At 38.9% G+C, this 25,681-nt stretch overlaps 1 long non-coding RNA gene across 1 annotated transcript; it reads right to left on the reverse strand.

Moving 5' to 3' along the window:
• Positions 1-527: 527 nt before the first annotated feature.
• On the reverse strand, positions 528-23,856 carry LOC105830308. The gene is made up of 2 exons (XR_004964118.1): positions 15,850-23,856; positions 528-15,574 (listed from the first exon to the last, which is right to left on the reverse strand). It is a non-coding gene; the product is annotated as an uncharacterized LOC105830308 (long non-coding RNA).
• Between the last annotated feature and the right edge of the window lie 1,825 nt (positions 23,857-25,681).

Here is a 25,681-nt window from a genome sequence, read left to right on the forward strand (position 1 = left end):
GTGCCTGTTTTATTATTTATCTCGCGATTACATGCTCGTGATGTGCGTGGAATATAGTATTATATGAAACTTATGCTTCAATGAGCATTTGCTAAGATTTTTTCAATTAACAATCTGTTACATTTATTATTGATAATCTATTTTAAAAAGACTGACAATTTCGGATAAAAATCGACACATATTTCAAAATAATATGTTTAATATTTAAGATTACAAGAGTTGTTGAGCTTACATGTCTAACAATAAGTTATGTGACTAGTAGCATAATATTTACTATTGTTATTCGTATATATAAATTTAAATTAAATTTTACATGTTAAATTATTCATTTTGTTTTACAAAAGTTTTACATAAAAACGCACTATATTTCTTAACACGCGCACGATTTTTTAACAAATAAATACTCAATCTCTCTTTAATCTCTCGGCAGGTTTCGTCTGCATCTTTGCAGTGGCAACTTTATTTATAAATTTTGTAACATGATAAACAACGTTGGAAATGACAGTGCATCCTGTCTATTTTTTCTCTTTGGAACTTGAGTTTCGGAAGCGTTGCGTCTCATAAAGATTCCTCTTTATTATCTTCTTTCTCGTTTTCAGTTTCACGCTTTTATAATTTCTTTTTTGAAAAATCTAGCGTGTATGTTTTGTGAGTATGTGTATTAGTTATACTACACCGTGCCTTCTTTGCTCTTCTTCTCCTTTCTGAACTCCTCTTTTCCATTTTTCACTTTCTTCATTTCTCGCTCCCTCGATCCGCATCGCCATTCGCTGCTCCGGCGTGCAAAGGATGAGAGGTAAAAAGAAATAGTTATTATGCCTCCTCATTCGGATTCGGTATTCCATTGAGAAATCCCTCGAATGAGAAGGCAACAATGTTGCATGTATATTAAGGAATCGCGATTCCTGAGCGTTATATATAGATGTTGTTGGGACTCTGATCCAAATTTACCGCGAGTAATATACAGTGCTGCGTATCGGTCCACGCAGACTACGTTAAAAGCGAAGAAAATAACAAAATAATAATAATCCGCGTGTGACTATTTGCAGTTTTGTCGTTAATCCAGATCTACCGTGACTTATAATCATACGCGCCGATTTTGCTGATTTTGCCGATTTCAAATACTTGTCTTCTTGTGCTCGCAAGATCAAGTTAACGAGCAAGGATTAACAATTTTGAGATAAATCTTGCTCGACCTTTAATTCGAACGCTTCCGCTTGGGTTTTCCCTTGAGAAACCTTATCGAGTATGAGTCTCCGGACGCCTCTTCTGTCACGTCTTACCTCCACGCTATACTGGCTGGATCGTTGATCCAATTCGCAATTGCGATACTACATGCCGCGTGTCTAAATCTGCATAGTCATCGGCGATGTGAATTCACTCACATTATACATTAACTATGCAAATGCCAATCAACCGTAACAAGCAAGGAACCGCGCGGTGTATCCTGACACACTTTCCGCCACTAGGTACCTTATCTGCAATATTCGCTCGCTCCATCTATAGATGCTCGGAAATAAACCAGCTTTTGCAATTTTCTCGACAATCATACATCACGACAATTCCGATGAGACTACTAGAGGACGAAGAATTTTTAATTTTGAGAAACTTATCGTGCGGATAACGGCAGCGATGAAAGAATTCATTGGTGTGGGATATTGCCAGGTGTCTCCTTCCAGAGAGATGAGAGCGAAGCCTTTTGACCAGTTGGTCTCAATTCCTAGCCCACAATCTTCTTTCATGAAATTGTCGAAAGAAGAATTTTTTAATTGGCAGCCGGAATTGAATGCTGAAGAAGGCAAAATGCCACAGGCAGAGAATTCAAAGAGAGGGATGGAGACACCGAAACTGATCATCTTCGCCGTGGTACCGATGAAATCGACGATCCGTGAATCCGGACTTCGATATTTCATATTTACGACGACGCGGCAAACATAACTTCTCTTCGGGACTAGCGGCGCGGGACGCGATACCGGCAGACGAGAGGACGAGTTTCTCAAGAGCTTTAATAACCTCGCTTCATCGTTCTCGGACTCGTATCCAGGGGATTATATTCTGTGGATTAACATATATTGACGCGGTCTTTGTGAGACCCGGGCTAGGCCAGTCGAGAGAAAAAAGGAAACAAGTTAAGAGAACCGAGTTACTAAATCACTTGCCGCCCAACGTAGCCGTTCCCGAAAACAAAATTATTATTACTGATAATCCTCTTCCTCCTCTGTTCAAAATAATTGACAGCCTTCTATCGCGGTATCTTGTAAACTGCCTCGTGGAATTTTCGGAAGCATCGATCTCGTTAAACCCAAAGTCATCTCTACAACTTGACACAGAATGATTACGAAACTTACGGTACTCATTGCCGTTGGACATTTTCATATATCACATGAATGTTTTAATTTGCAACCATTTTATATTTGGCCGAAGACTACTTTTAGTAAGACTTTATTAAGTCTTCAGAAAAGTTTGTTTTTAAAGAATTAAAAATAAATTCTTATTGCTGCAAATTGTTTGGAAGAAAATAACAACATAATAGTATAATGATTGAGAAACTCTTACGATTCACATGTTGTACATATATACTGTATAATAAAATTTGTCGATAAACTGAAACTACACTTGGAACTTGTTTCATATCGATGAAGCAACGGCGTGTGTACGGTCGTGAGCAAGACGAGAAATGTGCGTGAAGCATCGTGATAAATGATGATAGGACGTACCAGATCGGCCCTAGATCCGAAGATTCAGAGACCTACTCGCTACACCATCGCAAAAGAACGGATAAAGGACCACGTTGCCTTGTCTCGGCGCATATTAATGGACAAACATAATCGCCGCATCTCAGCAGGAGCCGCCAGCTGAAATATCCGCTCGTCGTTGCCCGTTGCTGCCTCTTCTACCGTGGCTTCGGCTCGCCGCCGCAGTTCTCCGCACGATGCCAGGAAGTGACGTTCCTCGACGCGGACGTACGTTGAAGAGAGCATTCTTCTTGCTAAAATCTTGGAAAACGGAAGGACCAACATATTTTCACGTGCACGGGAGTGTGCAAATAAGTGTGCAAATTTCTTCAAAGTAGTGGAAGGTGTTGTGGAAGAAACAACTTTACATATTAATTTTATTGATTTAGTTGCAAACAAATAGTGTGTGTCGTCGCAAGTAAAAGTTTAGGAAGATGTTGTATAAAACCTAAAGAAATATAATAATTGCACTCTGTAAGTGACAGTAAATACATCTCTCATCATACTATTAAAAACAATGATAAAATAATGTAGCAATTTTTATGAAAAACTTTATGTGCATAAAAAATATTAAAATTTAATGTTATAGGAGAAAATATGCAAATAATAACAGAAACACATAACATTTATATTAGCTTGAGAATATAAGAAAGACTAATAGGAAAATTATCAGCATTTAAAAATATCTACAACATTTTATATCCTTCCAAAAATGCAGTTTTTTTTTTGTCATTTACAATACAAAGCAAGTACTCGACTTCTGGAAATTGCCTACTAATTAAAAGTATTTTATAAAATATTCCACTTAAATACAAATGTTTATTACGTAACATATTTGAAACAACTATTAAGCGTCATCGTCCGTCTTAGATGTATTTTATTTTTTTATCCTGCAAACCATTCGATACGATTATTACTTTCTTGTACAAGTAATATAATTTTGAGTAAAGTTTAATATAAAGTCTGTTTATCATTAATTGTAAGAATACAGAAGGCTGTCTTAAGCTTAGGGAAAATTGCAGGTATTTTTGCCTCTGATTGAGATCAGATCTGCCCGGAGAAAACTTGGCTAAATAATTCCTTTGCTTAGCTGTCGGAATTGCACGCTGATTTCCCGGTCTCTTCCGTGATCTCTGCGCGCTTGTGCGTCACGATAACGCACGACATGACGGCAAGTGCCGTTTGATTACGCCGTCCGCTATCAGCCGCTATAAAGTCGATGGAAGGCGGGCGTTAAAGCCGCCTCTCGGGCCCGCCTCTACCTCCCGTGCAGGCTCCCCACCGTCTGGTTTCACCGTCTCTCACCGGGAAACGCTACCAGACCTGCCGCAGGCCATGAGGCTGGTGGCCGAGCCGAACCGTCTAGCGAACGTACGCAAACCACGGCACCGAAGTAGGCAGAACGATGCGCCATACTAGCATCGTGTCTAGCAGACACGAGCCTGCATATTTCTTTTTCCGTCTTTCTTCACTTTCTCTTAGATTATCCGCTATTTCTCTTTTCGCTTTCACATCTCACAGTGCATCGAATCAGCTCGTCTTTATCCTTCTACTACGAAATAGCTTTTAAATGCGCGCACGCGTATCACATGATTATTACGCACACGCGTGCAGGGTTGCGCGAACGAGTGCATGCGTGCGTGAGTACGTGTACGTGTACGTTTGGGGGTTTAATGGGCCCAGCTAATGACTATTGGCCAGCAGATCTGGGCGGGACCAAGAGAGCTCGCACGATGCACAATCTTATATGTGTCGTGTATATGAAAGCCATAATCCCTTTGCATTAGTTGTTCCTTCGCGTTCCCTTCGAACCGATGGTCAAGATATTTTGAGCTTTGTTTTCGGTATTAATAAAAGAAATTGAAGACGAATCAAGAAGAGAAAAATATCACACATAAAGATAATTTTATTTTGCCAAAGAGCATACACTGAGGAGAAAAAATAGTTGTGATAACCATAATATCATTATAATTTATAGTCATTTTTGGATTCAATCCTATATTATTCAACAATATAAATTATTGTTTGTTTAAACTATATTAATGTTCTCATAATCATAATATTGGTCTGTGCAACTTATAATATGGATTGCCATAAAACTGCCAAAATGGAGATTTTAATATGTAGTAAGTTGTACCATAAAACAATTATTATCAGCATTTGCTATAGACGTATAATTATTATTACCAATATTATAGTAATAATTACTGTAAAAGTGATATTGCTTACTATAATTATTTTACTATGCAATTATAATTACAAATACATTTTTCTGTTAATGTATGTTTCATCTACTCGATATCATTTAACTAGAAATGTTGAGAATAAAATTTCTTTTAAGTTTGAAACCGTGAACTTTCCAATTTCAAGTTAAAATAGTCATTTTTAAACGCTTCCAAAGAAGATAAGAGGTGGTATTATCTAAAATTAGTCATGTCACACAGATTCAATTACAAACTTTTACAAGTATCGCTTTATACAGCAAGATGATTAAATCCGGATATATAACTCTAATTATAATTTGATAATTATGTTCAATGCATAATGAATTAAAATCTAATTCAGACACGAGTATATATAAAACATATATATAAAATCCGTACGATATATTGGAACACAAGACGCCTGTCTAGAATGTTTAACTCTCGACTGTCAGGATAGTCGTACGAATAGCCGTCTTAACGTCATTGACGAACATGGTCCTGTTGCGGTGAGGATGGCAGGGTTCTTAAGGAAGCGCCGTGCACCGTCTTTCGCGGTGTGTCGGATCCTTTACTACGCGATTTACATAGAATGGTTGTCCCGTCGGCGCATATGTATATCGGCAGCGCTTAGCGAGACAGCCTGAAGAAGGAAGAGAGAGACGACGTGTCTATACTCGCGAGCTCGTAAGTCAGTAATGCGGAGCAGACGCGGAGCAGACGCTGAAAACATCCATCACGCTCGCGGGGCCTTATCGCATCCCGTAGATCTCCGCTTCATAATTACATTCTCGCCAGCTCCAAGAGACCGGAGACCAGAATACTACCGCACGGTATCTTGAGATGCGTTCAGCTATCCTTCCGAGTTCCCAATGGTATGTACGCGCCAGGCAATTAAACGGAAAAATGCGATGTACGTGCGAGCGTATTTCTCTGATGATGTACGCCGAACTCGAGAATGTCAAGCGTCGCGTTGTGTTTTCTTGCAAAGACCTACTTATAAATCATTATTAATAATATTATAAACACATGTGTATCTGAGAATATATATGAATATATATATATATATATATATATAATTTTGTACAAAAATATAAAACACGCAAAAGTATAAAATGAAGTAATTAGTTAAAAGAATGGAGTAGACGTGCAGTCGCTTATTTTCTTCGTAAAATGCATCTACGACGGAGGCTAAAAATTTCCAAGTACATAGAAAAGGAAAAGTGTGTACGCTCAATATGTGTGTGTGTGTGTGTGTGTGAAGGGAGGGGGTGTTGAGAAATGCAATATGCTGTACCTGTTAATTAAATTGTTTATATTAGACTTTAATTAGTTTCTGCAAGAGACGAAATACTCTATACTCATTTTATCATAAAGAAACTAATAAAATGTAAAATTTTGCCTGTTACACAAGTTTCGATTTACATTGTTTAGGTTTACAGCGTATTTTATTAAGATTTTAATAACTGGAAAAAGCTGAAAAAACTTGTTCGAAATTATATGTATATCTCGTCTATTTTACATCAAAAGAGAAAATATAATAAAAGAAAAGAAATAATATCTTTAGAATTATTAATTTTAACAATGTTCTGCTACATTTACAAACATGCAATACAAATTAACTAGTTTCATAAACGATATCTTAGTTTTAATCATAATTTATCTTTTCTTTTAAGATTAAAAGAAGAAAAGAATAAACGAACAGTTAAATTATGGTCAAAGATACTTAACGTCAAAGTGACTGCCTATAAACGCGGTATGAAACTCGCCTGAACTAACACAAAGAAGCACGTTCACAACTAGTGACAAGTTGTATTAAGCGGCACGGTGTCTCCCTAATTTCTGCTCGTATAAAATAATCAGCGGCACTGTCGCACTTTTTTTCTGATAACACCAGAGCGCAGCAGCAGCTGCTTCCAAGACAAAAAGGTCAATGCGAGGTGGTCGGGCGAAGAAGTCAATTAAACTTTCAGGGGTATGTGACAATGGCTAGAGAACGAGGGCGGCAGGTGCCTCACTCATCTAATATTAACATCACCGATCGATAGTACCCGAGAGAGAATGAGAAAATCGAGCTCTGTGGGTGGAGACAATAATCGGCCGGATAACTCGTTTGTCTTCTCGCGCTCAGTTGTTCGTTAGGGACTGTCTATCGCAAATATCGTGCGAGCACGAACGTATTTACTGACGTCTCCCAGCGAAATGGAATCGTGAGTTTGAATCCGCCGCAACTAAATGGGAAAGCAGGTAATGACGACCGCGGACGGGTGGCGGCAAAACGATGAAGGAATTCTTTATTTATCCTGTTCTCACGTCGAAAGAAGTCGATTGACGTTGCGATCTGCAAATCGTGACGTCTGGATTCTGGCAATGGTCGATTTATATTTTTGACAAAAAGGATTAAACATTTTATTTATTATATTAAACGAGATTAACAACCCCCTTTCCCATTATTATTAATTACCCCTAGTTTACCAAACGAGGATATATTACAGTACATCACATCGATAAAAGTGCAAACAAATTTTTTTCATGAGATAAAACTAGGTAAAATACAAAAGAAAAAGTTTTATAACATAGGAGTTTATAGCGTAGAAGAAGAGAACGTTTGAAAGATTCCAGGGAGATAAAGAAATCCAGACGAACCGTATAATCATATGTCAATAAGCAATTCTATTAAGTGGCTTAAATTTGCTATAAAACGTACAATAAAATTCCTCATCGCATATTTTCTAGGTTGTCATCTCGATTTAAGTATTGATACTTCATTTATGTAATTCTCAAAAGGATATTGTATAAAAGATTTGTCTAAATGTAATTATTACATCTATTACATTATATGAGCAGCAAACTAATCCGATATTAAAGATCCGAAATTTTCATTAGTTGTGTTTAGTTTCTGGCGAATATTTCAATATTTCGAGCGGATATTTTTGCGTCATGTGCAATTCGTAACGAATGTCGTAACTGTGTATTTCTTCTCTCATTTTCTTTCAACATTCGCGAGTGATTTCCTATAGCGTGAGCAGTGGCCATCGTCCGCACCATGGTACCTGGCCGAGAGTTGCAATTTTTGTATTTGCAGGAATATTTATAGCGGCAACGGGAATTACCATAAACAACGCGGCGAAGAAACTCAGGGATTACTGTATTTAAAGTGCTAGGGGGAATAATTACCGTGAACTGCGGCTACTAGCAAAGCTATCGAGGTCGACAGCAAAAGAGGGGCGTGTTGAACGTCATAGAGCAATACTGGCAGCTCGTTCGTCAGACAAAGAAAAAAAAAGGTAGAAAAGAAAATAGGATATGAGACCACATTTTTCTTTTCGTTGCACATTCGTTACAATATAGCATAATGTTCGACGCGAACAAGATATTTCGATTCGACAAGTTGTAATAATTTTTGCTCTCCTTATAAACGCAATAAAGTAGCAAGAACATAAGCAAACGCAACGAGAAGCGAGGGAAGCACTTACATGTAAATCTTAAGAAAATAATTATTATTTATTTTCACATTTATTCTAATTTGGAGAAACTTGGCGTGCACACATGAACATGATAATGTTAACAATAAAAATAAATATAAATAAATAAAAATCTATAATGAATAACTTTTTCAGCTAACAAATATACTAATAACGTTCTATATATAGTTGTTCTTAGGAATCATGGAGTGAACATAAGAGACTTTTAGACGTAAAGGTCATTGAATCGTGCGGCTAACGAGCGGTAGCTGTAAAGGGTATAAATTCTCTTTACGTTCGGGTCGAATCACGCAGCACTCTTTGCGTCTTGATGATGATGAACTTCTCGGCTACCACTTTGCGTTGCAAGCTCGCTCGTAAAGTCGAATTTAATCAAAAAGAAGCAAAAACGACAATGATACGGAGTTATATTGCAAAGATATATCCGCGCCAAAAACTCACATAACAGAAATATCGTACTCGCGCTTAAACAATCGTGATAAAATTTATTTTATACTTAGATTTATATGTGCCACTATTTATCATAATTGTTACGTTAGAATTTATTTACAAATTTTGATTTTATCTTCACCAATTAACTTTTTGAGTAATGTTTTACATTTTTCAAATACGTGAAAACTCTATATACTAAAACGAACTTACCGTCTTATTTGTGATCAAACGTATAAATTGTTGCAATCCAAATTTGGATACTATGAAGTTTTAAGAACTTATTTCGAGGACAATACAATAGAATTATTTAGCGCAATACGTGGTATGATGACGTACGTACGATGTAATCCTTGGAGGGAACAGCGTTAAATTTATCTATACTTTTGTATTTCGTTGCGATTACGTTTATTACTCGCGTTGAATTTGTGTAATTTTTTTTCCATTTTGCAAGTCTCTCGGAATACCTTGACTTATTGATAAGACACAGTGCGTCTATCTGCCTGTCGCAGTATTTGTTAATACGTTACAACGGAGCTGCCACTTAGTTACCACATTCCAAGTTCTTTAGATTACTCTCACCGTATCAAGAAAATGAACGGCGGCAGGAACTTTACAGTTATTTTTATCGTTGTAACTTAACGTCGCTCTTATCGCGCTGGGTGCTATTATAGTACAATACATACGCATATACGCGCGCACACACACACACACACACACACACACACACACACACACATCACTGCCCCCTCCATTCATCACTCATCTTCGCCTTTGCTTCGGTCATTAGCGTGATCGACAGTGCTATTATTTCCCTTTGTGTTTTCTCCTACCACACGCACATAATTAGTATTGCGTAAATCGTACGGGCACAAACGAGATTTTTTTCTTATATTTTATTTTATCGCTGTTTGATGTTGTGTTGTTCGGGCTTATATTAGAAATAAAAGAAACATGGCTAAAAAGCTGACGTGATGAAAGCACTGGAGAATTCTTTGGATAGTAGCAGTATGATCGTGACTGAGAATCGACAAATAAAACAGAAATAAAAATTCGCGTTGTCAAACTGTGTATGTTTTCAGGAAACAGAGTTGCGCGCCAACATATAACAATCGCATTGATGCAAGTACAATTTTTTTTGCTGTTGGAGCGATATTCTCGATTAAAAACCACTGCGCTTCTCTCGCTCTTGTGTCAGCCAACTAATCATGAGTAGCGACGATTCTCTATCGCGAGGATGGATATTCGATGGCTGGTACCTGGCATTGTACAGCAAATTGATCATAACGAGGTTTAATTAAAAAAGACAACGCTGGTTATTGAGCGCGATTACTCACGAGCGTTCGTTTCGTTTTTCCACGCCATAAAAGCAGCTGCTGCCGCTCGCCATCGGCGATGACCCGAAATCAGTAATCGATTACAAACACACACACACACACACACATGCGCGCGCGCACGCGCGCCAAGCTTCAAAATGTGGCATTGGAATATTCGAGATATTTTTTAGGTATTGAGTAAAATGCAATTTACACATAAATGAAAGCCAGATAGATACTAACAGAGAAATAGTAGTAATAATTTGTCAGCTTGTTGAATTATAATTTCATTGTTTTAAAAATTTTATGTAAATAATACGATCAACTGTGAATTGTTTCAAAATTAAGAACAATTCGCAATCACTATCATGAGTTGAGCAAATGCAAGCAGATAAATTATTCTGTACTCCATATTCCGATTTTGTGTATAATACAAAACGGAAATGTACAAATGATCATAACATCGTTGTGATGTCGATAGATGATCTCGATAGTTTACAGTCGCGCGTATTGTCACAATCTTTTATCAATGACCTGTTTTGCGTTGCAATTGCCGTTGTCATGAAAGCTTTTGAAAATTTGACGTCTGAATCCTGCCAGAAATGTCGGATTTTATCGCGCTCGAAACATTTCCGTCACATTATCCGTGTGCTAACTAAAATTATCTTTGTACGCTGGTACGTTTAATCTGTTAGCGTGAAATAGAAACAATCCTGATCAACTGCCAAATTAAGTAGAAGAAAATTGACGAACGACATGTCGGTTTTAGTTGTGCGGGAATAACAAGACGCCACGCAGCGCGCATAATCGTGGAGCACGATTGCTGCGACAACGGCGTTACAATTTCCGCTCAAATGACAAGACTTTTGTACGTCAGGAAGATGTTCTAAAACTATCCAGGACACGCCGGAAGGCTCCTGAAATAAGGTACCGTCGGTGCGGCGGAGTGGCGGAGTGGCGGAGTGGCGAGGGTGAAGGCGAAGGCAAGGGCGAGGGCGAGGGCGAGCGACGGTAACGGGACTTCCGAAACGTGCCGGTGGCGCGGGTGCGAGAGAGGGAGCGGGTGAGCCAGGAATGTAATCACAGGATTCCCTCGCGATCCTTCGGGACGCTGGTAGCCATCTTGGATTCTTAGCAGGGTTTCCCTGGCTTATATATATCGTTCATTAGGCGTTGACAGTGACAGCGGCTTCTATGTATCTCTAGGCTCGCTCTCACGCGGTTGCGACGCCGCCGACGCGACGTCGACGTCTAGCTCGTCACGCGCCGCCTCATCCGCTCGATCTGGCCGTACCACGCTCTCGAAAATCGCCCATTGCGCGGACTATGCTGCATATGGAAATATGGCCACCAGTTTGAAATAAGTGTGGCAAGGTGACGAGGTTAAGGTAAGTTTCCTGTTACATGCGCGCGGTAGCGACCCAGCGCGCAGCGATATACGAGCCAACGTTGCACGTCTCCGCGGCGTAAACTCGCATCGTGTTCAGGTTGCGCCTGACGTACACGACGTTTGAACGTTCGACCCCTCGCTTGCTGCAAATCGTATAGAATCAAGCGTTTATGTATAAGCAGCGAAATCAGCTCTCTTGCCGTAGATCCAAACCTCTGTCACATTTTATGCCTTGTTTCTCTGCAAAACTTTCTATACGTGACCTGTACACTAATCGAGTTAAAATAAAATTTAAAAAATTGTCGTCAACGATTAATTCTCTGTGTTGATTGCGGGGAAATTTTATCCACTCTTATTTTCTCATTTGTCATTTGTCTATCCGAACCTTCAAATACGTAAAATCTATTTCAAGTTTAAACAAACTTTATTCCGACAAATGCACTTTTGCAATCTTTATTTATCTGTAACAATTGGCGTCATGTATATTAACAGACGGTAGACCAAATTTGTAAAACATGTTCGGACATAAGAATAAAATTAATCGTTATTCGTTAAATCAAGGGTTATTAGAGCCGCGACAAGATGGATCGACCGGCATTAGCTCTCGCAAGGAGAATGCGTTTCGAGGTATTTCTTAACGAACGCTACCAGATAGCAAGTATGCGGCACGACCGTTTACATCGTTTTTAATCAATTCCCGGCGGGAACACGCCGCGCGCGGTTTAACGTTTTAATAAGCGACACCTTGATAAGATCGTTAATTTTAATAGAGTTCATTTAAGGGGACTCGCATGCCCCGTAATATTTTCGAAACGAGTAATTTTCAGCAAATCAACGTTTTTATTAATTAAACGACACACGACTCGCGACAAATTGCCTCGATTAAAAAGCCGTTTGCCGACGTAACGATCGCGAGGCGATCGCGTCGTGCAAAGAATAATCGCTCGAGCGGTAGCGGAAGATTTGTTTATCAGCTTATCGGCCGTCTGTTTCTCTCGCCGTAACTTATATTGCAAACCGAAACCGGTTCGGAATGACCGGCCCGGAGAATGCCCGTTGGGCGATCCGGATGAAGTTGCATTCTCGAGTTCATTGGTGCATAACGCTGAGTGAGGCTCGATCATCGTTACGTCGGTGCGACGTTGCATAAATATCGAAAGCGCGTGATGGAGCGAGCCGCCGCGCACCGCGGAAAAAGAAACATCTACCATCGTTGAACGAACATCGAAAAATCGAGAATTCGTAATTCATGATTTGATGGCATCTGCAATTAAACACGTGCTGCACACCGGCTGTCTACATCGTCCGTCAGTAATATTATAATTGAAACGGAATAAATTTAATTATCGCCGACGCGATATAGATTAATGTTCCCGCGTGCACCATATGCATCAGCGACCAATAAGTCAATTCTGTGCGTAAAATGCTTTCTTTTGTATGACGCTTAGTTTTCGATTAAGGGTGCGCCACCCTTGATCCTCGAAAACGGGATGCTACCTCTTGCCAACCGCATATTCTCGCTGAATATCCAGAAAGACGATGACGACGACAGGAGAAAAAAGATGTTCCTCGTAAAGAAACGCGCAGATATGCATGGGAATTGCATACGGGGAAGAAAGGGAGCGACTCAAGAGCGGGAAGTGAGGGTGCAGATACGAGCGCGGGAGAGAGGATAAAGCTTGGATAGTCAAGGCGGGAGAAGGAGGAAGGGAGAGAGAGAGAGAGAGAGAGAGAAAGAGGGGGAAGAAATAGCCTTCGCGCCTCTCTGCTACTTTTCTATGGAAGACGAAACGACCTGCATGCTTGCACGGTAAAACGGTGTGCTCGGCCCCATAACTCGAGGATTTTTGTCGTCGGCTTTAGTCGCAGTTTTATGCGGCAACCTTAAAATTTCCTCGCTTAACGAAGAACCCTGAAGGGATGATCTGTGGCGAATACCTGGCTCTCGACACATGGCGCAAAGCGCTACAATTTTATTCCATTCGGATATTACTTACGGAAGGTGCGATGAGTTCTCGCGAGGCGAAAGAGCGCATTATGTTAGAAAGCACAAACGCAAAAATAATGCCCTTTATATACATACGCATTACATATTTCTCTGTTATGGTGGTACACAGCACGGACGTTGCTACATGGTATCAGCGAAACATCGCCCTATATCGAATACTTGAGCTGCGATAAATTATTTGCGCAATAATTGTGCGTTAAAAAATAGTTCTTTTCTTACGTAACAAAGCTATGCGAAAAACATGTCTCGCGCATATCTTTTATTATGTCTCCACACAATAAGCGTCATGTGCAAATTCACTTTACACTATGACACGATAATTACAATATTGCCGACAAAAAGTAATGACAATACTAACGCGAGCCCTTTTCTAATCTATACGATATATATAGCGATGCGCAACAATATCATTTCCGTCATTTATGAAGATTCATTACAGAAATTACTTTACACTTTAATGCAAAGATATAGTATCCTGCTTATATTATCGCGAATAAATATACAAATTATTAATTTTTATTGCAGCCATAAATTGACATGTTTTTTCTCATACTAATCAAGTACTGAAATACAGTTTAAACGCTCAGCAACAGCTCAAGGTGTGCAAAAAAGTATATGTAAAATGATAAAATCGCATAACTATATCTTGTTTGTGATAATCTTGACAACATAAAAGTCATTAGTCGATTAAATAACTTTTCCCTTTCTATACATATTTTCAAAAAAAATATTTGCACTTGTTATTGTTATACACAATTATAAAGACACTATCTTCGAATGTTTGTATTATCTTTATATAAATTTTTATTACAATCTTCTAATCCTAGAAGATTTTCTAATCTTTATAATTTAAAATAAAACAAATTACTCAAATCTTCAAAGGTGTTTATCTGTACAAAAATTAAAATTCTGTTTGTTTTATCAGAAGTTTTATCAGATGTTTCTTTAATTATAATCGGATTATTCTAGTAATTATAAAACACTTCTGTATTTTCCATACCATATAAATGATATAATTAGATGTATCGATTGAGACATCGTATATTGAAAATGTATGGATAAATAAATGTTTGAAGTTTCACCATGCGAATAAAATTAACTCAGACGGTGCACCTAAGTAGCAGCATTATTCTGAGCCCGGCGATTCATAACCATAACGAGATTAGTCTGGCTCAACTCTTTGCGAGACTTATTGTTTACACTTATCTCTTTATTTTGCGCTTGCAAGATTTCTCTGCTACCATATTTCCGATACTTTGGCTCACTACTCTTCGACTATCCCATTTCGCATATTCCTGTAGAATAGAAGGCCTAATTGTAATTCATTGAACGTTCTTTCTTTTGTTATATAGCATTAAAAAATTAAATCTAAACTGTACATTATAAATGTAACTATAAAATAAATTTTTTTCCAGACTTGGGAGAATTTTTTATAATAATACTTCTTATTATATTACAGCAGACGTAATAATGATCTTGATCTAACAAATGCAATTTTTATGCAAAGTATTAAAGAGAGAAATAATTTTTAACATATTATATTACAAAAAGATGAATAATTTTTCTTCACTAATGATTGCACAGTGACTGCGAGAGTAAAATCAGAGAGAGAAAAAAAAAGAAACAGCAGATGCGAAAAAAATTTGCGGCTGTGGTAAGTTAAGAATGAATTCACGAAGAGAAGAGGAACCGTTCTCGAGCCTAGCGTTAATTAGTTTCGCCTGAGTTAATGACTTTTTCCCTCCTAATCAGGTAATTCCGTATCTCTTTAAAATAATCTCACCGCCCGTCTGCTAATGAAATTCTGAACTCGTTACTTACACTCACGGCACTCCACTCACCTCCCTTTTACCGACCTTTACACGTTCTTTCCCTTTCTTTCTTTCTCTATGAGAACGAAGAGGACATAAAAGGCGAAAAAGATCGCAGCATCTGCTTCAAGTTTATCCTGCCTTTTCTCATAAAAGATGTATTATGAATTTGGAAACGAGGGAATTATATATGCACGCACTAAAATTTTAATGAAGATACATAAAAGTAATGTAGAAGTATACCTTTCATAAAGAGAGAGCTCAAAATATCTTATAGACGCACAAGATAAAAATATTAGGACAATGTTGCAAAACCCAACTCGTAAGAAGTTAAATAAATAGAAGAGAAATTATTTTTGCAACGTAATGGCTCTCCGAAATAGTGTTATTCTAAGTAATATTATAGGTATAACTTCACAAATCATATGGGACACGGTGTTTATGATTGATACATAAAAAAAGCAATATATTTACCATTCCAATAAAATAACATGTCGACGACATGTTCACGAAGAGAAGATCGTGTTAGGCACAAGACGCGGCGGCGCGGCGGCTCAAGTTTTCCGACGATGAAGATTCACCGTGCGAAGACGAAGCCCGAAGGAGGCTCGTCGGAACGTCAATGTGAAACATCACCGTGGCGCCCCACAAATAGAACCGACGGGATTTCGTTGCCGCGTGCTCGAAATACGCATGTCACCCGCGTCGACATTTACAGTCCTCCTCTTTCTGGCAGCGACGTCTTAGTTGCTCTTTCCTTTTCTCAATAATGTTTTCGAATTTATGAAAGAGAATGCGGAACAGAGGTTTACGCGCGAGACCTTGACAGGTAATCGTTAGAAATCGTCATCAGCGTTGCTGATAGACAATCACAGTTATCTTCTATTATTAAATTTCATACTCATTCCTATGCAATTTGAAAGAATTTTGGATAAGCAGAGCATTTCACAGCCGGCACAATAATACAATGATGAGAAGTCAACGACTCATAGTTTAGAAAAAGGAAAATGAATGATGGACGCGGGCGCAGCCGTCAAAGGCTCGAAAGAAGAGGCGCGGAACTCAGCAACGAATTCCGAAATTCTTTGGCGTCTTTGGCGTCACGGGACAAAAGCGCATACAGACCGCACATGCACGTACGAACGTACGAGGACGCGTCCCGAATAACCGTTTACCGTTGAGCTTAGGAATGTTACGAACCGCCACGGGCTTGCAAATTGTTCCCACGTTGCGCGGCCCGCACAGCCGTTGTCAAGAAATTTCCCAAGGGTTCTTCCCCGTCGCGCGCACCGGCATACCGAACAAGCAGATTCGCGGGTTTGCGTATCCAGAATTCACGTAGCACGCTCGCTAGCGATTCGATTCGTTCGTACTATGAATCTCTAGAATTAGTGGCTCGCGAATCAGTCAAGTGTCAATTGAATGCTCTTTCCTTCCTGTTACGAAGTCGCATTCAAGAATATCGTTCTACAACGAATCTTCTCTGATTAATAGTTCCCCGCCATTCCTAATCAACACGTTATAACTTATCGTATAATAGGCATTTGCTCTCTATCAAATTCTTTCTTTTGAAAAAACAATTATAATTTATCGAGATTCAAACTCCCTGCATCTCGTGATAAACGCAAAATCATACGTAGCTGCGAGTAAGTAACAAATAGTCGTACGCGATATAATTGATATTAAGCGCTGGATGTCTATCCTGCGCTTCTAGCATTTCGTTTCAAGACAGAGATCGCTCCTTGGCATGAGTGAACATTATAACGGATCGTTTGGTCACCGAGAAGTTTGTGGCTGCTGTCCAAACGGTTGAAGAGCTTATATAGGCACTCCGGATTGCCATTCGGTCGTCCACTAATCGGGCAAAAGGGCGGGAGGGTGAGGGAGGGAGAGGTGGAATTAGATGAATATCTTACCTGGAAATCGAGAACGGGAGTCCGACTCTTAACGGAGAGGAGGAAGGTAACGCAGACAAGAAGGAGACGGAAACGATGAAAGAGAAATGGCTGAAGGAGGAGAGGAGTCTTCGCCCGGTAATATAGTGGCCGAGCCGATCGCAATAACTTACTTTGAATAAATGAAACGCCGCCCCGGTGGTTCCGAACGCGAGTCAGGTTCGCCATAGAGCGGCAGCGGTCCTTCAATGGAACAATGCCTATAAGCACTCGCTCGAGTAAGCGACAACGACCAAGACAACGTCGACGGGGCGCGGCGTTGACGACAACGACGCTACGAACGACGTCGTCGGATTCTGGCGGCTTTACCTGTCAGCTTCGCTCTAATCTAGTCCCAGTCCAGTATTTCTCTTAATCCTGGAAACGTCTCACGTTACGACTATCTAGTGTTTCTCGCGTTGTCGTAAAATTTTATTACGATTCAAGAACTTAATTCGTACATATTCGAATGTCACACACATATTTAAAATTCAAAGGTCGTTTCAAACAATTTTTTTTCATATATAAAGAAATAAGTAAAAACTTGCAAAGTTGAAAAAAATTGATAATTATAGGAATGTCTTTTGCTCCTCGAGTATACGACGAAAGTATACTACGTCTAAGTGGCATTGTTGAGGTTACGTAACGCGTTAAATAAAGTCGAAAGTAGAAACGCGGGCTCCGCGTAATCGATTACAGTCTTCCGCCGGGCTCTCAGTCGAAATGTAATAGCGTCGGGGTTTTGTGCAGTGCTGACTGCGAACGTGTAAGGGCAGTGCAGAGCCTGCCAAAGTAGTAACAGACTACGCGAGTCCTCGCCTTGTCGAAATTTACGAGACAGTCGGGCCATCTTTTATGGGAATCAATGCGCGCGAGAAGGATTTTTAGCCATTGGATTGATCGAAATTTTCTCTTTGATAAGACTCGGACTTGAGATGAATTAACAAGAATTAAAAAAAGAAAAACAAAATTTAAAAGCAAATTTTGGGCTCCCTCATACACTCGTTTTATTTCGACACTCTCCGAGAGAAGAGCTTCCCGCAGTTTTGCCATTTCAATTTCTTAATGTCTTGAAATCGAACTCCGCCAGGGACTATTTGTGACATTGACTATCATTAACCTTTTGTACCTCTTCAGACAGTTACATTACAGTGCAAGTTTTTTTTTAATCGATTATGGAACCTTCGAAAATCCATTAAATCGGGATAATAATTAAAACAAGTGCCTTTCTCATGTGTTTATGTCGGATTTAATCCCGACGCTCTCGCGTCAGAAAAGTCCAGTTGGGAAATTAAACGATGCCGCGGGCTATTGTGTACGTTGTGTTGTGTACGATTGTTTCCGGAGTTTCCGTCGGACGGCGATTCTCTTTATTTTTGTGCTGGCCGTGAGCAACGCGAGAGACGTTGCCTGAATCGTTATTAAATCAAGCCCGTCGTAAATAACGTTTTGCTATAAAAGATTAAAGTTCGATAAAGCACAAAAAGTAATTGAAGTAGACGCCCCACTAGCCGTTGCTACATTGAATTTAATCGGTACGCCATTATCTGGATTGCGATTCCGCGATCCACAATATTTAATATAGCAATTAAACAAACTGCACATTGCAAAAACACGTCGTATATTTCAATGTTTCTTTTTTCGCACTGATCGCACAAAAGGTTACTTTTACATTTATTAAATTCATCATAAATAACGCTCTTCTCATAAACAGATAAAATTTGAACAAAGCAATATAAAATGATTAAAGCATCTGCTTTTTGTATGTCGCGATACGCTCGCAAAAATTAAAATGTCATTAAAACTTCAAATGCTTAATAGGGTTGTGAGAAAGAGAGAAAGAAAGAGAGAGAGAGAGAGAGAGAGAGAGAGAGAGAGAGAGAGAGAGAGAGAGAGAGAGAGAGAGAGAGAGAGAGAGCTTTGAAGTGTAAAGAAACTAGTCATATTTTAGCAACTCGAGTTACTTTAAATCCATGTTACAACCTTCTGAGTTGTTTCAAATTTTTACGTCAGCAGATTCACGTTCGATTGCAGCCACGAGCCATCCATGATAGACGTTATTAAATCAAGTCCATCGTAAATAACGCATCCTCGCGTTTCGCCGTTTTGTTCCCATCGCCCATCGTCCATCGCTCGCATCTCTCTCTCTCTCTCTCTCTCTCTCTCTCTCTCTCTCTCTCTCTCTCTCTTGCGCGCGCGCGCCCTTTATCTGTATCAATAATCGTGTACTAAACTTGCTCTCGTTCGTTTCGTCGCTAATTATTTTAATTGGCCGGCGTACATTCAAAAGAGGTACTCAGAAGGAAGGTGGAAGGTAGAATCGCCTAGCGGCAACTCTTCGCCGACGACGATTGCTTCGATTACTGATCGCGTCTGCCGTTCTCTCTTTGTCCTTTCTTTTCTGCCTCTAGGCATTTCGCTCGATTTCACTACCTTAGTTTTTATTTTGTTCGCGCTGCAACATGAAATCGCTCGTTAGCATATTGATTGGCGGTGACGGACCCTGCTTGAGAAAATTAAAAGGAATCGCGGATTAATATTGCCATCGATATTACGAGCATACCATTCATTTAGCATAATCAACAATGGAACCACTGATTTTGTAGCCAGCTTTACAAACTGCACAGAGATAGTAGACAGAAATTTTACGGTTAATGTATAAAACACAGCATATTTTATTCGTGAGAGAAATGGTTTACTTTTGCATCAAGGATTTGCATCAAGGACTATGAAAATTAAGGAACCCATAAAAGCCAGCCAGTTTAGAAAGTCATCCTAACTACGAGACACGATCAGATCATCGTTGTTAACATATTCAATTTGACAGTTTCATCGTTGCTATATTATCGAATGGTTTTAGTATACTCAAGATTAAATCAAAGACAATGTGTTATTTCATAAAGCTAATTGTATGAATATTGTTAACATAATACTCGCTGGAGATAGTTTATAAATATACATCGCGTTTTTTTGTATACCTATCTTTCTACATCTTTTTCAGTAGACATTCATCGAAATATAAATAAGATGAGAAGAAACAAGTTATCATTAAGTTTGTATAAAGTTTTTACAATATAATTATTTGCATCACATTAAATTCAATGTGCATGATGATCTTTTGAAAATTAAAACTAACAGTTTACATTTTATGAGATTTTAAAAAAAATTAAAAAACATTTTGTTATAATTTACCGTAACCTTAGCAAAAGAAATGCGCATGATTAATCGACACGAATGAGTTGGTGCGTGATGTCGACTCATTATAGACACGCGTGATGTCTACAAACCTGACAGCAAGAGACTAAAATATTTCAAAGTGATATCTGCTAGAGATCACGTCCTGTGCACACTGGCACGGTAACCCTGTTCAGTATCACATTCAATCTCTTCGCACAAACGTCTCAACTGGTGGCACGCATAAATCTTAGTTTGCCACAAGTGTGCGATATCGCGACGAAGAGAATAGAAAGAAAACCAGGTATGGCGGATATAGGAAAAGGAACCGCAACGAAAAAGGAAGAACCGATCGTATTGCAACGAGAAGGAAACGAAGAGAGCGCCGGAGTCGAGACGGGAAACAATCGGCCGATCACGTGGGTGACGGGAGCCGATCGGTCGCGAGAGTCGGGAACAGAAGTCTATGCGATGGCAGCCAATGCGACGAGGGCGGCGAAACCGATTCACAAAGCCAGGAGCTCCGCCTACGTGGACACGTCGGCTCATCCTTCATTCTCATTCTCCTTCTCGTCGCGGTCCTTCTCGTTGTCGTTTCTGTTGCTGCCGTTGTTGCAGCTCGACGATGCGGCGGCGCGACGGCACGATCGGATGAACTGGGATGCCACCACTCGTTTCAATTCTCGTTCCCATCTCGAGCACTCCCACTTGTGTGCCGCGGGGTCTACATGTCCCCCTGTAACGTGTGCACCTTCCTCGTTCCGGTAGACGAGAGATCGCTCGCTCTTTCTTTCCCTACCTTCATTCGTGTCAATTAATGTCTCACCGAGTACAACGTTGCGCGCGGCTATCTTTTCTGTATAGTCTCTCTTTTGCTTGCCTCCCCCTCCGCCTTCCTTCGTTTTATACCATCCTCTGTGTTTACCAAGGTGGATTGATCGATGGCACGAGCTGTCGCGATGAATTGGGCCTCGTCGCCGCTGTATTTTTTGGTCGACTATGCTCTCCTTCCATTCTCTTCGAGGGCTTAAATTCAATTCGTAGATTGCCACTGTCACTACCAGTAACGACTGCATTATTTCTTCGAAATTATCTGATGTGCATCATAAGATATAAACTCAAGATATAACAATATCTGCGATAACGCGTGTCTTGGTAGCGTGATTGTATAGAAGCTACGTTTCGTATTTGTAATTTGTACATACATTCTAGATTAGTTTAGATACGTTATCCACAAAACGTTTTTTAGAACAAAGTAAACTTTCTGTGCTTCTTCAACGGCACACACAAACAACACATACAAAGATATTAAAGTACTAGTTTCTTTATGTCGTATAAATTCTTTTCTTCCGGTTAAAAGTCTCAATTTCAAATCTGCAATACAATATCACAATTCTAAATTAATAGGAAATTCAGTAAAAGTAAAAATATCATTACACTAAGTTTGTGAGTTGTTAGACCGTTTAGTGTGAAAAAAATACGGGTTTAAGAAAGATCGAAAGACTAAGAGATAATGTGACGGCTATTTGGCAGATAGCTCTTAAAATGGATTCCAGCACTTGCATTTTTTGCGGATAAACTGAGCTAATGAGGCAGTTTGGCTGCGTCATGAAGCGCCGGTTACATTTCTCTGCTGTATCAAACACTTGTCCATCTATCGATCCGTCCATTCATCTCTTTCGATTCTTCATGGTCAATCGGCACAGGTATCCGGAGCCATGCCGATACTTAGGACAGAGATATAGAGAGAGAGAGAGGGGGGGGGGCATCTTGGCAGAACGTAGCGAGGAGATTGACGTGGCATGCTGTTCTGCTTGACAAGAATGTGACAAGAACCAAACTGACTTCACTCTCTCACCCGTTCCACTCGGCTCATCGACGTAGGCGGCTTCGACGCCGAAATCCGATTTTGTTTCTCTTATTACTTTAGCTCCCTCACAGCGCAGAAAAAGGAGATCGACGATTGCGCGTGCCGTCCGCAGAACGTTACGCTAGATCATTTATTAGTTTACTCACGGCAGTCGTAATTGCACCCTTTGCAAGTGATTCATGGTTATTGAATGAAATCAAATAAAACGATTAATATCTCTACTCGTGCAATCTGCTGACATAAATTAGTAACAAAGTCGATTCCATCATTCAAAAATTGATCGCATCTCGCACTGGAAATTTATATTTTTGATATTGGATGCAAAAAACCTGAGAAATTTCGAGGAGGAGAAGGTGCAAGGAAGAATAAACCATGAAGAAAAACTACATCGTCCAGGTGTAATGCTCACTGTTGACCACCCGCAGTGTCGCGGTGGACGAATCGTTTTGCCGGTTTTTCTCGGTTATTAAGAAACCATCAATCTTACTCGGCGATTCGATCGGACAACGTCGCACCGCAGGATACTTGTGCTCGCACGATAGTTCGTTGCCCTTTCTTTTATTACGATCGATCTCAGCTTTTCCGCTTATCAACACCGACCAATTACATTCTTTCTTACACAAACATAATTTATCGATATGTTATTCAATTACACTTCCTTACTTGTCCAAGTGGCTTAAAGCTCTCATTAACGAAACTCATCATTATCGAGCCAGCATACATAGATGGTGTGCAATTTTTGTCGAATATAAAGTGGCTGTCATTTGAATATTTTATTTCATTGACTAGGAACGCAACTACACGATTTGTTTTAAATATATTTTTTTAAATAGGATTTCTTAAGTAATATTTCAAAAACAAACATTTGATAATATATCTGCAAAAAACGAAGACAGAACAATCTCGTTATTGACAATTTCTTCTATTCTATGTGTACATAAGATTTCCTCTCGTACGCATATAACGTGCAGAGGAAAAAATTTTAGAGAGAAAAACAATCACGTCGATAATGATAATTCATTAACAAAATGTATTCGTAACGAACGCATGTCGAAAATAGCATGTTAATACTCCAAGATATCATGATAAATTCGGCCAATGAGACGAGTGACGATAATTCATTATTCCCAACGCAAGAAACTTGCACCTGAACCCTTAACCGACAGAGATGAGGTCCATAATCTATTCGGTGTCAGTTTCTCGACGATTCCTGTTCTACATGTAGCGGCTGTCACTTCTAGTTATGTTATGTGTCAAGTGACTTTTACTTCGACTTAGCACCGCCCTTATTTGTTTTCTCGTCACTTTTCAATATTACCTCCTTTAATATTACAGCCTATTTTGATTTTAAATGATTTCAGTACTACGGAGTTATTCCAATCTCTTCTGTTTTAATTGCACATCTCTCGAATTAATTGATTAAATTTGATTAATGTGTATAACTTTAAACTATTGTACAATAAAATTAATAAAAATATTTACATACGCGCGTGCGTGCGTGTGTATGTGTGTATGATGCTTGTATGTATATATTCTCCCTTTTCCATAATAAATAAAATATTTTAAAATAAAGACTAGAAAAATATTATACCCGTTTTTTAATTAATATAAAATTTATAAAATGTCATAATTAAGAAAAATATTTTTTTAGTAAATATTATCTATACAGCACATCTTTCAAAAAGCTTTCTGAAAGATGTGTACTGTATAGTGTCAATATTTTTAGTATAAATATCGTGCTTAATTAAAAAATAAAAAGACTGCAGTTTTAGAAGAATAAAAATCATGATACAGTCTATGATATAAGCTGATAATTGCTTCAGCGTTCATTAAGACATCGTGATTCTTAATTGCAAAAATTACCGATCTCCGTCATCGCACAGACGATTGGAGACATTCGAGACAAAGCAATCATAAATCATTTCAAGCCAATCGGATGTGGTGAAGGCAGAGTTAGGGCCTTACTATCGGCGGCATTGGGCAAAAGGTTCGGTCCACGCTGGCGTGTCCAATCCCTCGCGCAGTGCCCTCCGAGCGATTACCTTCGCAGCCTTTACTCGATCGTTCATGCTAATTTCATAACAACTACCCTTGCGCCAATGGGCGAGCACCGACTTAGAGAGCCAGAACGATAAGCGGTCCTCAGATGGAAGGGGAGAAATGAAACTAAAGGGGTCTGGATGGGCCCACCTCTCGAGCGCAAAGCGGCTATTTTGCACTAAGACGCATGTTCGAATCCTATAGGCGGGTCGTAAAATGGAGAGCTCATCCAAGACTTTTAACTGATGGGGATAGGAGAATAGCGTGGCAAGGGCTGTTGCAAGAGTCTTCTGTATTGAGGGATAAATTCTGCACAGGTAACTATATGTGTTGTCATCGCGGTTGGAAGTCGTAACTGTTTAAAATTAATTCGTGTACCGAGGTTTTATCAGCCCAATTAATATACGACAATGTGTATACTTATGCGAACTTATATCAGATTAAATGTAAAAACATTACATAAAAGAAAGATATCGACATTGTATTAATTGTTACTGACGTTAAAAGATAAATTATTGTTGTCATCAAAGCATTTTATTTTGAAGAACATATTTGGTAATAAAGACAATATTAGATAAAAAGAATGTTTTTCAAAAATGAAAATTTCGAATATTTTGTGTAAAAGTTATCGCTTTTTATCATATTTTTCAATTCTCATGTTTGTATTTAGTAGAGAAATATTAAAATTAACAAAACAAAAAAAATATTATCGCACAATCTCTACAACTAGAATATTTTTTATAAATGCAAAGCTTAACGAAAGTGTGAATTATGACTAACTTTAGGAAGATTAAACATAATATTAAAGACGTAATACTAAATAGTTTTTAACAAGGTAGAATTACCCTAACAATCTTGTTCAATGAATCGCACAATCTTGCTGTCGTATATTAATAGCAATTGCAACCTCGCGTTTAAGTGAATTTTCATAGTGTAACTTTATTGCTTCTTCGTATTTTATTTTTGCATTTTATAAAATTTATTTAATAAATCTCTTTGAATTTGAAATTAATTACAAAAATATTAAATACAATCAAATGATTATTTCATGTTTTCAAATATTTTGGCATGACTGTGATGAATTTATTGGTTAAACATTGTGCTCTGTATCATGTGTGTAAGTTATTAGAGATAGCTTCAAAATTATGATGTGTAATAAGGTATAATTATGGCATGCATGTACATTCGGACACAGTGCTGGGCCAATAAGCTCAAGTTGAAATTATTATCAATGTAAGAGGTTGAAAGATAAGAGGAGGCAATACGTCGCAATAATATTTCGCATTTC

Source organism: Monomorium pharaonis, chromosome 7 (genome assembly GCF_013373865.1).
Source record: "Monomorium pharaonis isolate MP-MQ-018 chromosome 7, ASM1337386v2, whole genome shotgun sequence".
In the NCBI taxonomy this organism is placed as follows: Eukaryota; Metazoa; Arthropoda; class Insecta; order Hymenoptera; family Formicidae; genus Monomorium; species Monomorium pharaonis.